Raw genomic sequence first — 15,183 nt, 5'->3', positions numbered from 1 at the left:
ATATATATATATATATATATACACCACATCTTAATCCATTCATCTGTTGATGGACACTTAGGTGGCTTCCATATCTTGGCTATTGTAAATAATACTGCTATGAACATTGGGGTGCATGCATCTTTTTGAATTAGTGTTTTTGTTTTTTTCAGATATCCAGGAGTGGAATAGCTGGGTCATATGGTAGTTCTATTTTAGTTTTTTGAGAACCCTCCGTAAGGTTTTCCACAGTGGCTGCACCAATTTACTTTCCCACCAACGGTGTACAAGGGAAACGGTGTCCACATCCTTGCCAACATTTATTATTTGTGTTCTTTTTGATGATAGCCATTCTGACAGGTGTGAGGTGATATCTCATTGTGGTTTTGATTTACATTTCCTTGATGATTAGTGATGCTGAGCATCTTTTCATGTGCCTGTTGGCCATCTGCATTTCCTCTTTGGAAAAAATATGAAACACACAATTTTATTGGAAATCTATTTTAGAGAGCCTCCAAATTCTTCCCCAGCACCATCCTGACCATGGATGCACTGCAGACAGTGAAATAAATTCCAAGAAAGGAGCTTCTGTCTCTTTGAGACAGGACTGAGTGGTGGCAGGCGTGGAAAAATTGTGCCTCAGTCCTGTCCCAGGGGCTACCTTCTTCCAAGGGTCACTTAATTTCTTTTAATTTCTGTTTCCCACCTTTGTAAACTGGAGGTAATACAATACATGCCCTGCTTCCTGCTCAGGGCTGTAGAAAGGTTCACCTAAGATAATGTAGAAATGCCTTGTGTGCATTACAAACAAAATACAATGGTTAATTACTGCTATTAGTAAAGGAGGGAAATGCCCATCTCTGAAATGTTGGCCTCTGAGGCCTGGAATTTAAATTGCAGTTTTGATAATTCTAATGCTCATTTAATCTTGACCTGTCTGATATTGCTTTAGGCTTATCAGTATCCAAGATATTAAAATAAATTTATCTTTCTAAAGAAAAATACAAGAGCCCTTTAGGGATCCTCCAAGTAATCTTAAAAATAAAATTAAAAGGATTCCTGTAAGCTGAAATGACCCAATGTTCACGCTAGTGAGAAGTTAGCTCTGGGTTAGCCCCCAGCTAGGGCCTGGGACCCAGGAAGGCAAACCACCCACTCGTCATCCAGGAAAGAACTGTGAGTCACAGACTCAACACCCTGTGTGCACACAGCCAGGCAGCTTCTGGTGTTAAGGACCTTTCATCCTAGGCTCTTGGATAAGAGAGAGAGAGAGAGAGGTCTCTAAAGAGTAAACAGACACAGGGAAATAGCAAGTGAGGAAAAAAAGGAAAAGAAAAATACAGAAGAGCAGCCTGGGTGAAGTCTCCCATCTTGATTCCATCAGTTAAATCCCCCGGAGAACCTACAAAGTGAGTGGGCAGGTGGGGCGAGGAGATGGAAGTGAGGTGAGGCCAGCTCTCCACTGACAGATCTCCCGTCTCAGCTCCGCTTTGAAGTTGACCTGAAAGATCCTTTCATCGGGTTCTCAATATCGCTGTGGCTATAATTTAAACTTGAAACAGGAACAAAGTGTTTTTACTATTGAGTAAATCCTCTGTTCGAAGAGCAGCTTCCCCCCATGCAGATGGTTTGTCTCTGCTCTCCTCTTCTTGGGGGTGCATTTCACCTCCACACTTCACACACACAGTTTGGGAAAGCATCACTTTGTAGAGCAAGTGGACACATACATCAGGACTGAGCATGGGTCCAAACAATAACAGTACATTTTCTGAAGTTTTTCTTCCTCCTCCCGCCCACTCTCCCCTCCTTCCTGCCTTCCTCCCTTCCTTTCTTTCTTGCCTTTTTTCTTTTCTTTTTTTCTTAGAAAAAAATTTTTTCAGTCTTCTGTTTTCTTTCCGCACTAGTACAACACTATTGCAAATGTAACGCTCATTACAAAACATTAAGACAAATACAAATAAGCAAACACACAAAAAAATCAAAACAAAGCCATGGACTACCTCATCCAAAAATAACCTCAATTAACATTCTGGTGGAAATTCTTCCAGACTACCCATCTCCCTGTCTCTCTCTAGCTTTGTGTGTGTTTGTATGTGTGTATTCACATATTAAGGATTACTTGACTAGAAATAAAGTTTCTTGAGGTTGATAACTCTTCTTCCCCTCAATTTGACCCATTTTTGAATAGAAGCTTCCACTTGTCTTCCTCTGTGCTGGTACCTTTAGTTTTATCTACAAGGAGCTACTTCTTGGACCACGTAATACAACATGATTTTCAGATTGGAGCTATCTGAGGAGGTCAGGACTAAAGTTTCTGTTCACGAGGGTGGGTGACATGGGGTTGAATTTTAAAGGGTCTGAGTAGATGCTGAAATCAGAGCTTCCTGGGCAGGCTTGTCTGATCTCAATCACATGGTGTGATTGAAAATTGTGAAGTAAAGGAGCCCCCAGCATGTCCATCATAAGTAGCCTCCTCCCCAGCCCTCTCTGGTCCCTACACTTGCCAAGAACCCATCATTCTTTGTGCTACAGGAATCCTGGGAAGATTCTCAAATAGAAATTTTCCTGCTTATAGATATCACACCAAACCCTTATCAGGCTTTTCGTAACATCATCAGTTTCTGGGAAGAGAGGAAGGCTTTGACCAAGGTCTGGGTTGGGGTGGAGGAAATGAGGAAGAATAGAGAGTTAAGGGAAGAAAAGGTTAGGGAAGATTCTGAGCCTAGGGACCTCCTCCAACGTGATGGATGTTCCAATAGCAAGGACACACACACACACACACACACACACACAAGACAGAGGAAGGAAGGATTAGTGTAAAGATCCAATATTATTAGAAGTTACAGGGATATGAAATGAAGTATAGCAGATCCCTCTCTTTCTTCTCTGCCTCTCTTGTTCCTCTACCCCTCAAGCAATGTCTTCTAAGCACTCAGTCGGCATTTGGCCCCAAAGGGTCTCAAGCTCCAACATCACGACAATCCTGGTTCAGTACCCACCACAGCCAAGAGTTGTTTCTGTGTCTCTTAACTCAAATTCCCTAGAGTAGTGGCTCCAAAATCTGGCTGATCATTGAAATCACTTGCGACTTTCTAAACACGGATTCCTGGGAGTCCATCCCAGGGACTCAATCAGCATCTCTGGCGAGAGAGTAGTAGGCCAATATCTCTCTCTTTGGGTGGACTCTGTTAGAGCTGCTGATTGGTTGCCCTGGGATCAGGTGTCCATCCGGGGCACTGAGCTGTGGCTGGGGTAGGTGGAATCCAAGACACACATGTGGGGTCATTTCAGGGTTGGGATCAGGACAAACACAATAACACATCTTTGTGACAGTGCTCCTTCCAATGCATCCTCTACTGGCCACTGGAAGTTTTTAAAAATTTTATCTATCAGATCATGCTCACTCAGTGGATTCCCTATCTTTTTTTGGATAAGGATAAAAATCCTTAACATGGTTCACATAGAGAGAGAGGTGAGGGCTGGAACAGAAAGAAACAAAAACACACAGGAAACACTAATTGCAAAACTGAGTATCTAGGGACCTGAATTATGGTTTGGATTCTGCATCATCTTGTCAGTCCTATAACGTCTCTGGCCTTAGTTTTCTCACTGTAAAAGTATGTGGTTGGATAAGATAATCTCTAATTCGCTCAGCTTTAACATTTTGATATTTCTTGGATCTGCACCACGGTTTGGGCGATAAGAAGCCATTCTAGGGTCGGGGGAAGGAGTTGGTTGGAGCAACATGGGTCATGAATACTTTCACCTCATATTAACTGGGGAGAAGTAACAGTGAGAAGTCAGTGGTAATAAGGGACTCTGTTTGCAAGATCCTGATCAAACCTTGGCATCAAAGACAACAAACAAACAAAACATATTCCCTCTGGCTTTTAAGGACACGATCAAATGATGCAAGTGAAAATCGGGATTCTGAGACTGTTCTTGCAAAAGACTCATTCTAAAGCCTGCTTATGAGTGTGTCCAGGTTTCAGCTTGGAGAGTATGGCAAATGCTGAAATAATTTAGTCCCAAACAAACTGAAGAATTGATACAAGAGAAATGATATGAAACTAACTACCAAGAGAAAATTAAAAATTACTATGGATGACTGGTCACATTGCAGCTCATAATAGTCATCTGAGGGTAGATGAAATAGCGTGTCAACAATTCATTGGTTGGATGATTATAATGACTCTTGTAAGCTGATGAAGAGGCTTGAGTTGCAAGTTTTTAAGGAAGTTCAGAAATACTTCACTCATTTCCACTGATCAATGTGTGTGTCCCTGAGGTCAAAGACGGCATCCATCACTTTAACATGCTTGGGTCTTTAACAATTTCCAACTAATCCATAGCAGTAGATGGAGGCCAATGGTTGGATGGAAGATGCTCAAAGACTCTTTCGTCCATTATCCCACTCGCATCTTCCGTCTACTTTGGAGTTTGCCCCCAGTGTACCAGAATGCCCTCCTCTTCTGCAGGCCAAACTTTCTCTCTCATCATTCAATCTATTATGAAATTTTACCTTCACCAAGAATGCTGTCCTTTACTAGATGGATCAGGGCTGATGACTTTTGATTCCTAATGCTTAATTAATCACTCCATCTTCTGTGCTGCCACATCATTTTATAAATACTACTATTATAAGACTTAGAGTATTAGTTATGTCGATCTGCCCATCTAGGTTGTATGTTTCTTTATAGCAGACCTCATGACCACTTGTGTTTGTATCTCCCACACCTACCATAGTGGCCAGCACCCAAATACTTAGAGAAAGAGAATTATATCAATGATGGGGGGGAGGGGGGAATGGGGAAGGGGAGTTACCATCTCAGAGGGACTTTTACTCCAATATATTTTATAACAGTTAAAATGCTACACATTGACAATGAAAATATAGCAGAACACAATGCGGTTTGAATACTAGTGATTCAAACAGAAAAATGCTGTGTAGGAAATATTTATTTTGAATGGTGGTGCTTAAGGAAAAGAGAACAAGCTAGTTTAAATAAAAGAGGGTGAGGAAGTAAGGAGCTTCGGAAAAGAGATCCTGAGTGATCTGGGGGGTTGTTCACATCTCCACCCAGGTCAGGTTTCAAAGCACATGGCCTTCTTTTTCCTAGACATGCCCGTTCTTACGGGTTTCCATCATATAAGATAATGTGCAGGCTAATGAGGTAGGCAGGAGGAGGAGCAGAGGAGAGAATGAGAATTTAAAAAATGCCTGGAGGGATCTGAGCAAGTTGGAAGGAAAGAGGAGGGAAGTTGCTATGGGTTGAATCGTGTCCCCCCTCCCCCAGATTCATGTGCTGAAGTCCTAGTCCCCAGAACCTCAGCATGTGCCTTTATTTGGAAATACGGTTATTGCAGATAGAGTTGTTAAGATAAGGTCATGAGGGTGGGCCCTGATCCAATATGACTCGTATCCTTATAAAAAGCAGAAATTTGGACACAGAGACCCGCATGCAGGAAGAATAGCATGTGACTATGAAGACGACCATCCACAAGCCAAGGAGAGAGGCGTGGAACAGATCTTTCCTTCACAGCCCTCAGAAGGAACCAACCAACTGACAGCTTGATTTCTGACTTTTGGCCTCCAGAACTGTGAGACAATAAATTTCAGTTGTTTGGGCTTCCCTGGGGGCGCAGTGGTTAAGAATCCGCCTGCCAATGCAGGGGACACAGGTTCGAGCCCTGGTCCGGGAAGATCCCACATGCCACAGAGCAACTAAGCCCGTGCGCCACAACTACTGAGCCTGTGCTCTAGAGCCCGCGAGCCACAACTACTGAGCCCGTGTGCCACAACTACTGAAGCCCGCATGCCTAGAGCCCGTGCTCTGCAATGAAGAGCAGCCCCCGCTCGCCGCAACTGGAGAAAGCCCACGCGCAGCAACGAAGACCCAACGCAGCCAAAAATTAAAAAAAAAAAAAAGTCAGTTGTTTAAGACACCCAGTTTGTGGTACTTTGTTACAGCAGCCCTAGAAAATTAATCTAGGAATGAAAGAGAACGTGTGTATACACGTATAAGAATGATTTCTTAGGAGGGAATGAACTGAATTGTGAACTGTGAAATACAGAGGTATGAGGGGGATGGCTGGCGAAATCCTCGTCCGACGAAGAAAAAGAATCAGTTCCCAGGGCCAGCCAGAAGATGGCGCTGTTGATCGGAACAGCTTGCAGAGGCAGGAGGAGGAAGCCGGTGGGTCTTTCCAATTTGTCAGATATTCGCAAGTGGAGTAGCCCGGACGCCGTAATTGCTGGACATGCAGTCTGCTGCCAAGCTGTGTCCAGCATCCTCGGTGATTCCTGGAAGGCTGTGAACAGAGACTGGTGGGAAATCTTTCTGATGGTTATAATCTAGACAGGCGCGCAGGGTGGTATGCGGGCATGGAATTTAAACTTTTGCTGCATCTGAGTGAGATGCAAACTCCTAGAGGGTTTGTGACAGTGGCTGTACCATTCTCTTTGCACAGCATCTTACACAAAATTAGAAGATGATTGTTCATTGTGGTAATAATTTTATCCTTTTGAGCTTACTAAAAAGAGATCATTTTTTTCTTTAAAAATTACATTTTTAGGTCAATAGTATTTACACCTATTTGTATTTACCTCTACTTAAATCTCTGAGGCATGCTCCCATTTACTTCTTAGAATATTGACAGTTAAAATTTTAATGTAAAAATTATATATATGAAGAATCCAACAGTGACCAAGTAATAACGATACGTGCTTACAAAGCATTTTCACATAAGAGCCCTGTTAACAAGGTAGATCTTACTGTTCCTGTTTTACAGGGGAGGAAAACTGAGACTCGTGGAGTTTAAGCAAGCAGGGAGTAGCAAAACAAAAACACACTAAAACCCAGTTCTTCCGACCCCAAATTGAACATTCTCTATCATTAATTAAATGTTTGAGAACTTTAGGAACTGTTGGAAATACAAATCAAACCACAGTGAGATATCACCTCACACCTGTCAGAATGGCTATGATCAAAAAAGCAAGAAATAACAAGTGTGGGTGAGAATGTGGAGAAAAGGGAGCCCTTGTGCACTGTTGGTGGGAATGTAAATTGGTGCAGTCACCGTGGAAAACAGTATGGAGGTTTTTCAAGAAATTAAAAATAGAATGATCATATAATCCAGCAATTCCACTTCTGGGTATTTAGCCAAAGGAAACGGAAACTCTAACTTGAAAAGAAATCTGTAGTCTCATGTTCATTGCAGCATTATTCACAATAGCCAAGACATGGAAACATCCTAGGTGTCCATCAATAGATGAATGAATAAAGAGTACACACACACACACACACACACACACACACACATAGTGGAATACTACTCGGACATAAAAAAGAGGAAATCCCACCATTTGGGACAACGTGGTTGGACCTTGAGGGCATTATGCTAAGTGAAATAAGTTAGACGGAGAAAGACAAATACTGTACAATCTCACTTATATGTAGACTCTTTAAAACAAACAAACAAAAAACAACTGAGCTCATAGCTGCAGATGGTGGTTGCTAGGGTGGGAGGTGGGCAAAACGAGTAAAGGTGATCAAAAGGTATAAACTTCCAGTTATAAAATAAATGTCATGTAAATAAGGTATGGAATGTACAGCTGGGTGACTATAATTAATAATACTGTATGTGGGACTTCTCTGGTGGCGCAGTGGTTAAGAATCCGCCTGCCAATGCAGGGGACACGGGTTCAAGCCCTGGTCCGGGAAGATCCCACATGCTGCGGAGCAACTAAGCCCGTGCACCACAACTACTGAGCCTGCACTCTACAGCCCACGAGCCACAACTACTGAGCCCATGAGCCACAACTACTGAAGCCTGCGCACCTAGAGCCCACACTCCACAACAAGAGAAGCCACCGCAATAAGACCGCGCACCGCAACGATGAGTAGCCCCCGCTCGCCGCCACTAGAGAAAGCCCGCGCACAGCAACGAAGACCCAATGCAGCCAAAAATAAATAAATAAACAAATAAATAAATAAAAAGGAAAAAAAGATCCCATTAAAAATAATAATAATAATAATAAAAATAATACTGTATGTGCACTTGAAAGCTGCTAAGAGAGTAAATCTTAAAAGTTCTCATCCTAAGAAAAAAAAATTTGTAACTAAAAAAAAAAAATTTCAGGAAATGATACCACAGGGTTCAACGTCTTCAGTTATTTAATAGTCTATGCGCCACTTGTCGAGCTATTTATCCTAAAAAGCCTATGAAATTTTAATAGAAATCCAGTGTTGATTATATACTTCTCTGAGTAGAAAAAAATGTAGACTCTTGAAATTGCACAGAACAGGTTTGAATGTCTCTAGTTTGGGCAAATTTTTCAATGTCATCAAACTTCAATTTCCTTAATTGTCAAAAATAGGTAGTAATACTTGCCTCATAAGCTTCAACAAACTAAAATACATTAAGAATGTAATATAGTTCATCGTACCAAACAGGCCTTGCTAAATGGTAACTCCCTTATTCTCCATAAATAAGAGAGTATCTGGAGGCTTAACGTGCAAAGAACATGTTTTCTCTCAAGCAAATGTCTAGGATCAAAGTCAAAGTCATAATATGCAGCGTGGACTGCCTCACAGCCACACAGGGCTGCCAGGCACACCAACGAGCACACTGGTTTCCCACTTGCTTCTTAGAACGAAGTGAGTAGGAACATTCCTCTTCCTTGAAGAGGCACATTTCTCCCTGGCTTGTGGGGCAGGCAGTTCTTAGGGCTTCATGCCCTTTGCTGACTTAGTGGGAGTTTTGCATGTAGGAAGAAAGAACAGTCTACTATAAAGATCCCTGCTGTGGCTCAAAGAAGGTGATTTTATGGTAAAAGGAGTAAATTACATGACTTCTTTAATGTCATCCAGATGATTTTTCTCCTTTTCATTTTTTAAGCTTTGCTTACAATTCCACAGTATTTCCTCACAACTCGGGCCCAACTAGGCACAAGCCAGAGCTTCAGCGGTCCTAAACAAGGATTGCAGGGTGGAAGTTTTCTGACTGTGCCTTTTTAATTTCAGAATTCCATTTTACATGAACCCCTTCCATGCAGAGGAATGTTTATGTAGTTTACAAAATGTTTAAGGTATATTAGTTCATGAATTTTAGAGCTGGTCATGTTGACTAGGGGTCAGCCAGACATTTTCTGTGAATATCCAGATAGTAAATATTTTACGCTTTGTGGACTGTATAGCTTCTATCTTCTGCAACTACTCAACTCTGCCCTTGAGAGTGAAAAAAGCCAGAGACAATATGTAAACAAATGGTTATGGTTGTGTTCCAATAAAATTTTTACGGACACTGAAACATGAGAGTCATTTAATTTTTACATGATACCAGAAAACTCCCTAAAAACTTTTTTTCCCTTAGTTCACAAGCTATACAAAAATCGGCATAATTTGTCTAGACCTGAACTAGATGATTATAGTCATAGAATCAGTGGTGGATCCATCGAAGATCTTAGCTTCTCAAAGCCCTTCATTTGATAGCTGAGATTCTGGAACACAGAGAAATTAAATACTTTCCTCAAAGTCATACAGCTAGAAGAGTTATGGGTCAAAATTCCCATCTCCTGATTCCTAAATTAGATTTTTTCAAACCATGTCATTCTACCATAATCTCCTTGACTCATACACATCCATGCAAGCATCTATGATGAATTTGTAATTAATCTGTGGACATAAATGTCTGTCTCCAAATAAGCCCTTTTGATCTCAACTTGGAGAGACTTGGACTCTGCAAAAGGACTTCTTCAACTGTGTTACTTGCAGCCTAATGTTAGGGTCAAAGAAAGCATGCAAGACCTCTCTGTCATGACTTATATCACTACTAAAGTTGAATATTAGAATCTTTGAGCTAAAAGGGTCATTGGAGATTGTCTTGGCTCACACCTTCAAATTATATAAGAGAAATCAAGGTCCGGAGAGCCTAAATGAACTGCCCAAGGTCACTCATTGGCAAGATCTAGAGGACAGGTCTTTGGACTCCTAGTGCAGAGCTGTTGCAATTGTACCTTATGGTCTGACAGTTTATGATTATGAACATGAATAGTTTATGAAAAGGAATTTTATTGCTTATAATTAAAGCATGTCTTTTGCGTTAAAGTCCAGAGAAGAAGTATAATAATTATCATTAATTCCCAACTTGCTCTAATATATCAGGAACTAAACTAGATATTGCTTAATCCTTTCCTTCTTTATCTCCATTTTACAGATCAGGAAACTGAGGCTTGAAGGACTTACAATAATTTTTTCCATGTTACGTAGCTAGTAAGTGATAGAACCATAGTTCAAATTTACTTTTCTCTTTAAAACCTGAGCTCTTCACTTTCCACGTCACCTCTGTTGAGTGCTTTTGTTTTAAGTCACAGAAATTTTTTCAACAAACTGGTATAAATTATAAGAGGGATTTCTTGGGGCAGGGAATTGAAAGATGGAAATGTGACTTCAAGTGTCATTCAGTCAGAGCCCTGTGGGTGGTGGTGTGATGAATTGGGAGATTGGGATTGGCATATATACACTAATATGTATAAAATGGATAACTAATAAGAACCTGCTGTATAAAAAAATAAAATTCAAAAAAAAAAAAAATCAGAGCCCTGTGACCCCTGGCTCTGCCTTCCCTGGCTTGTTGGCTAATATCTCAGGTGGCTTCACATAGGCCACATGTGTCCTCATGCACATCCAGTGAGGTCAAAGGTGAAACTGAGTCATCTATGGAATGAACAAACCTCCCGATCCTGGGGCTCTGATTGGACTAATCCCTGGACTGGTCCATAGGCTGAGGATGGAATTAATCCTCAGAACTCATCACCGGCACTTGAGGTGAGGTTAATCCACCCAAAATGAACTGCTGTCAGAGGGAAAGGGTTCTCCCTCTGAAAAGGAAATTTTAGGGGCTGTTAGAAAAGGAGGGAAGAATGAAATTTTATTTTATTTTTTATCTTATCTTTCAGCCACGCCGCGCGGCATGCAGGATCTTAATGCCCCCGATCAGGGATGGAACCTGTGCGCCCTGCAGTGGAAGCACGGAGTCCTAACCACTGGACCGCCAGGGAATTCCGAGAATGAATATTTTATGGGCAACAAATGAATTTACTTTACCATCTTCATACCCACCCCATTGTATTGATAGGGTCAAAGACACAAAATTGGCACCATAAACCTTGATAATGGTGTCCTTGACTGCTTGCTATAAGGTGGTAGGGGAGGAATTGCTCAAGGTCCGTGAAGCACACCAATCTTTAACAAGCAGATTTGGATTCTTGCCTGCACTTTAGGCATTATTAGATGAATAAGTAACAGCCTATCAAGGCAGGACCTTCCCAAAAGGTATGCGAGTTTTTCCTGGGGGCTAAATCTGCACTTTGCAGGGAGAAAGTAAGGGACTGATAGTGACCCAATCTTCTAGAACCCAAATTCAATCTCCCCTTGCCTGCCCAGCTCCCGTGTCAGTCATCTCAGACACCCCCATCACCCCCTTTTAAAATAGACCTCATCACAAAACACTGTGATGACCGTTACATGTCTAGTGTCTCCATGAGACCTCAGTCTCCTTAGGGAAGGACCAGTTTTTACCCATCTTTGGCCCTCAGCCTGTAGTAGCGTCTCACCCACAGAAAGGGGATGACTACAACCAGATAAGCCATGCCAACCATGAAGGGAGGACTCGGCTTGAGCCCTGGAGTGCTGGGGGGGTCACTTAGCTCCTCTGAGCCTCCCCTCCAATGAAATGAGAAAATTAACAATATCTGCCCCATGGGATTTCCTGAAAAGCACATTATAAAATGTAAAGTGATGAAAGTGTTACTTCTTTCAATTTTTCACTAATTCTAAGATCCACATTTTCATGTGTTTTAACATCTCTGAAACTGAGATCCATTCTTGCAATGGACTGAATGCTTATGTTTCCCCCAAATTCGTGTGTTGAAACCTAATGCTCAAGGTGATGATATTAGAAGGTGGGGCCTTTGGGAGGTGCTTAGGTTATGAGCCCCCGTGAAGGAGATTAGTGCGCTCATGAAAGAGACCTCACAGGGGTCCTAGCCCTTTTGCCATGTGAGGTTACAGCTAGAAGGCACTGTCTGTAAACCGGAAAGCAGGCCCTCACCATACACTGATCTGCCAGCACCTTGATCTTGGCCTCTGAACATTTGAGGGATACATTCCTGTTGTTTATAAGCCATCCAGTCGATGGTATTTTGTTATAGCAGCCCGAACAGACTAAGACAATACTGCAATCCACGTATAAGTACGCACCATACTTTAATCGACAGTGTTTTGTCTTATGTAGTATCTCTTAGTATTACATAAAATAATGGTGAATCTTACAGTTAAAGGTGTCTGAGCGTCAACAAAATATGATGTTATTGATATCCATGCAGTATTTTACCTCTGACAAATGCCCCCAAACCTGCCTAAGAATCAACTATTCTATTTGATGTGAAACCAAAAAAACCCAAAACAAATGAATAAATGTAATTACATAGAAACAGAGTCATTGATACAGAGAACAAATAGGTGGTTGCCAGAGGGGAAGGGGCTTTGGGGAGGAGATGAATAGGTGAGGGAGATTACGAGGTGCAAATTTTCAGTTACAAAATAAATGAGTCACAGGTATGAAATGTACAGTGTGGGGAATATAGTCAATAATTATGTAATATCTTTGTAGGGTGACAGATGACAACTAGACTTATGACGATTATTTTGAAATGTATAGAAATATTGAATCGTTATGTTGCGTACCAAGAACTATCAGAGTGGTGAGGTCAATTATACTTCAAAAATAAACAAACTCATAGAAAAAAAGAGATCAGATTTGTGGCTACCAGAGGCGGGGGGTGGAGGGATGGGGACTTGGATGAAGACAGTCAAAAGGTACAAACTTCCAGTTATAAGATAAGTAAGTACTAGGGATGTAATGTACAACATGAGAAAGATACTGAACACTGCTGTACATTATATATGAAAGTTGTTAAGATAATAAATCCTAGAGTCCTCATCACAAGGAAAGAAACTTTTTTCTATTTTTTTAATGTTGCATCTATATGAGAGGATGGATATTCACTAAACCTATTATGGTCATCATTTCATGATGTATGTAAGTCAAATCATTATGCTGTACGCCTTAAACGTATCCAGTGCTGTATGTCAATTATATCTCAATACAATTGGAAGGAAGAAAAAAAAGAATCAACTCTTCTATTTGTCAATCTCAAGAGTTTGCCTCGACAGCCCTCAGACCATCCTGGATGCCTTTTATAACTCCCTATCCATCTGACGTGTATCCAAACATTTTGGGAAATGATTTGTATTTTCACTTCCACATACGCTGGTTACAGTGTTTAGTACAGCACTTAATCTTACTTGTCCTTACTTTCCATTACCATCTTACCACCACTGCTACCAAGCTTTAAGTAAGGGGAAGAATTCTGCGATGTCTTGGAGGGAATAATTTTAGTTCTGCTCTGGTTTTGTCACTAATTAGCTACATGTCTAATCTCTGTCATCTGCAAAACGGGGATGCCAACGTTTTCCTCACAGTTATGCAAGGTCGAATGAGATCGTATATGTGGACGTCCTTTAAAATTACTGCATTCTGAAATCTGGTAAACAGAAAAGCCTCTCTTCCCCTCGGTATATTTACCAATCTTGGGCAGCTTTCAAAAACCACACTTCAGAAGAAAGGGTGTCTTTTAAGGTGCATTTGATTACTTCCTACATTCACCACACGATCACAGAGATGATTTCTGTTCTCCAAAAATCTACAAGACATGGACAACAAAGTGACTTAATTTGACCAGCACCCGGTTTCCAGTAAGAATGTGAACTCCATTGCTTTAAAAGTCAGTGTCCCCTTGACTTTGCCTTCCGGCAAGAACTACTTCCTTTGCAGGGGCCTGCTCAGGGAAAACTTATTTTGATGTTTTCAAGACAGAGCAAGATTTAACTTGAAACTGTGAGTTTCTTTCAAATTCACTTACCACAGAGAAGCACCTTTTTTTATGGCTGGTGATAAGTAGTAATCATTTACATCCAGCCCTCGGTATCCGTGGGTTCTACATTGGACGAGCGAGGGGTTGGTTGAATCCATGGATACGGAACCAGTGGATACCGGGAGGGGGAGGGGCAACTGTACTATGTCATTTTATATAAGGGACTTGAATACCTGCAGATTTTGGTATCTGTGGGGAAGGAGGGAGGGAAGGGGGCTTCCCTCCTCCACTGCCACCCCCATACTGAGGGACTACTGTATTTGCGGTTTCTTCTTTTTAACTTTGTGCTTTCCCCTACTTTGCACGCTATTAAAACTGACTTTGTCTGTTACTTGGCTCAGGCTTAAATTATGAAGTGGGAGTGGGGTGGGCATTAGGACAGTACCTAATAGATATTTAGTGCCCACTTTGTGTTCAATTTACCCACATCACCTTGTTTCTATAGACAGCTCACAGCAATCGGAAAAAGTTCAGTGTTCTATATTTGAGATGAAGATACTGAGGCGGGCTTCCCTGGTGGCACAGTGGTTGGGTATCCGCCCGCCGGTGCGGGGGTCGCGGGTTCGAGCCCTGGCCTGGGAGGATCCCGCATGCCGCGGAGCAGCTGGGCCCGTGGGCCGCAACTGCTGAGCCTGCGCGTCCGGAGCTCGTGCTCCGCAGCGAGAGAGGCCGGGACGGTGGGAGGCCCACGCACCGCGATGGAGAGTGGCCCCCGCTCGCCGCAACTAGAGAGAGTCCATGCACAGAAACGAAGACCCAACACAGCCAAAATAAATAGCGTTCCCTTTAAAAAAATAAAATAAAATAAAATAACCTGTTATTAAAAAAAAAAAAAAAGACACTGAGGCAATTTGTCCAAGATCATAGAATCAGAACTAGACCCAACCTCCCTGATCACAGACCCCCAACATTTTGTTTTTGATTTTAGGTTTTGGTTTTGTCTGGGTATAAGGGGGAAAAGGGGGTGAATAAAAAAGTATTTGAGCAAGCATTTGGCATTATGTTTTTAATTCTCTTAAACCGGAGGTCAGCTTCTACTTTCTGTATGTGAAAATGAATTTGTCAGTGGATCATTTTCCTTTACATTTTCCTAGATTCTTAAGGCATTACAGAACAAGTCTCTAGCTAAAGGCATTCCATAAAGCAGACAGCCTTAGGGAAGGAGTGGGGCATAAATTACATGAATGAGTTAGTACAAAGCTGCT

Source organism: Eubalaena glacialis, chromosome 17, assembly GCF_028564815.1.
Source record: "Eubalaena glacialis isolate mEubGla1 chromosome 17, mEubGla1.1.hap2.+ XY, whole genome shotgun sequence".
Classification (NCBI taxonomy): Eukaryota; Metazoa; Chordata; class Mammalia; order Artiodactyla; family Balaenidae; genus Eubalaena; species Eubalaena glacialis.
Note: the sequence above shows the minus strand (reverse complement) of the source record.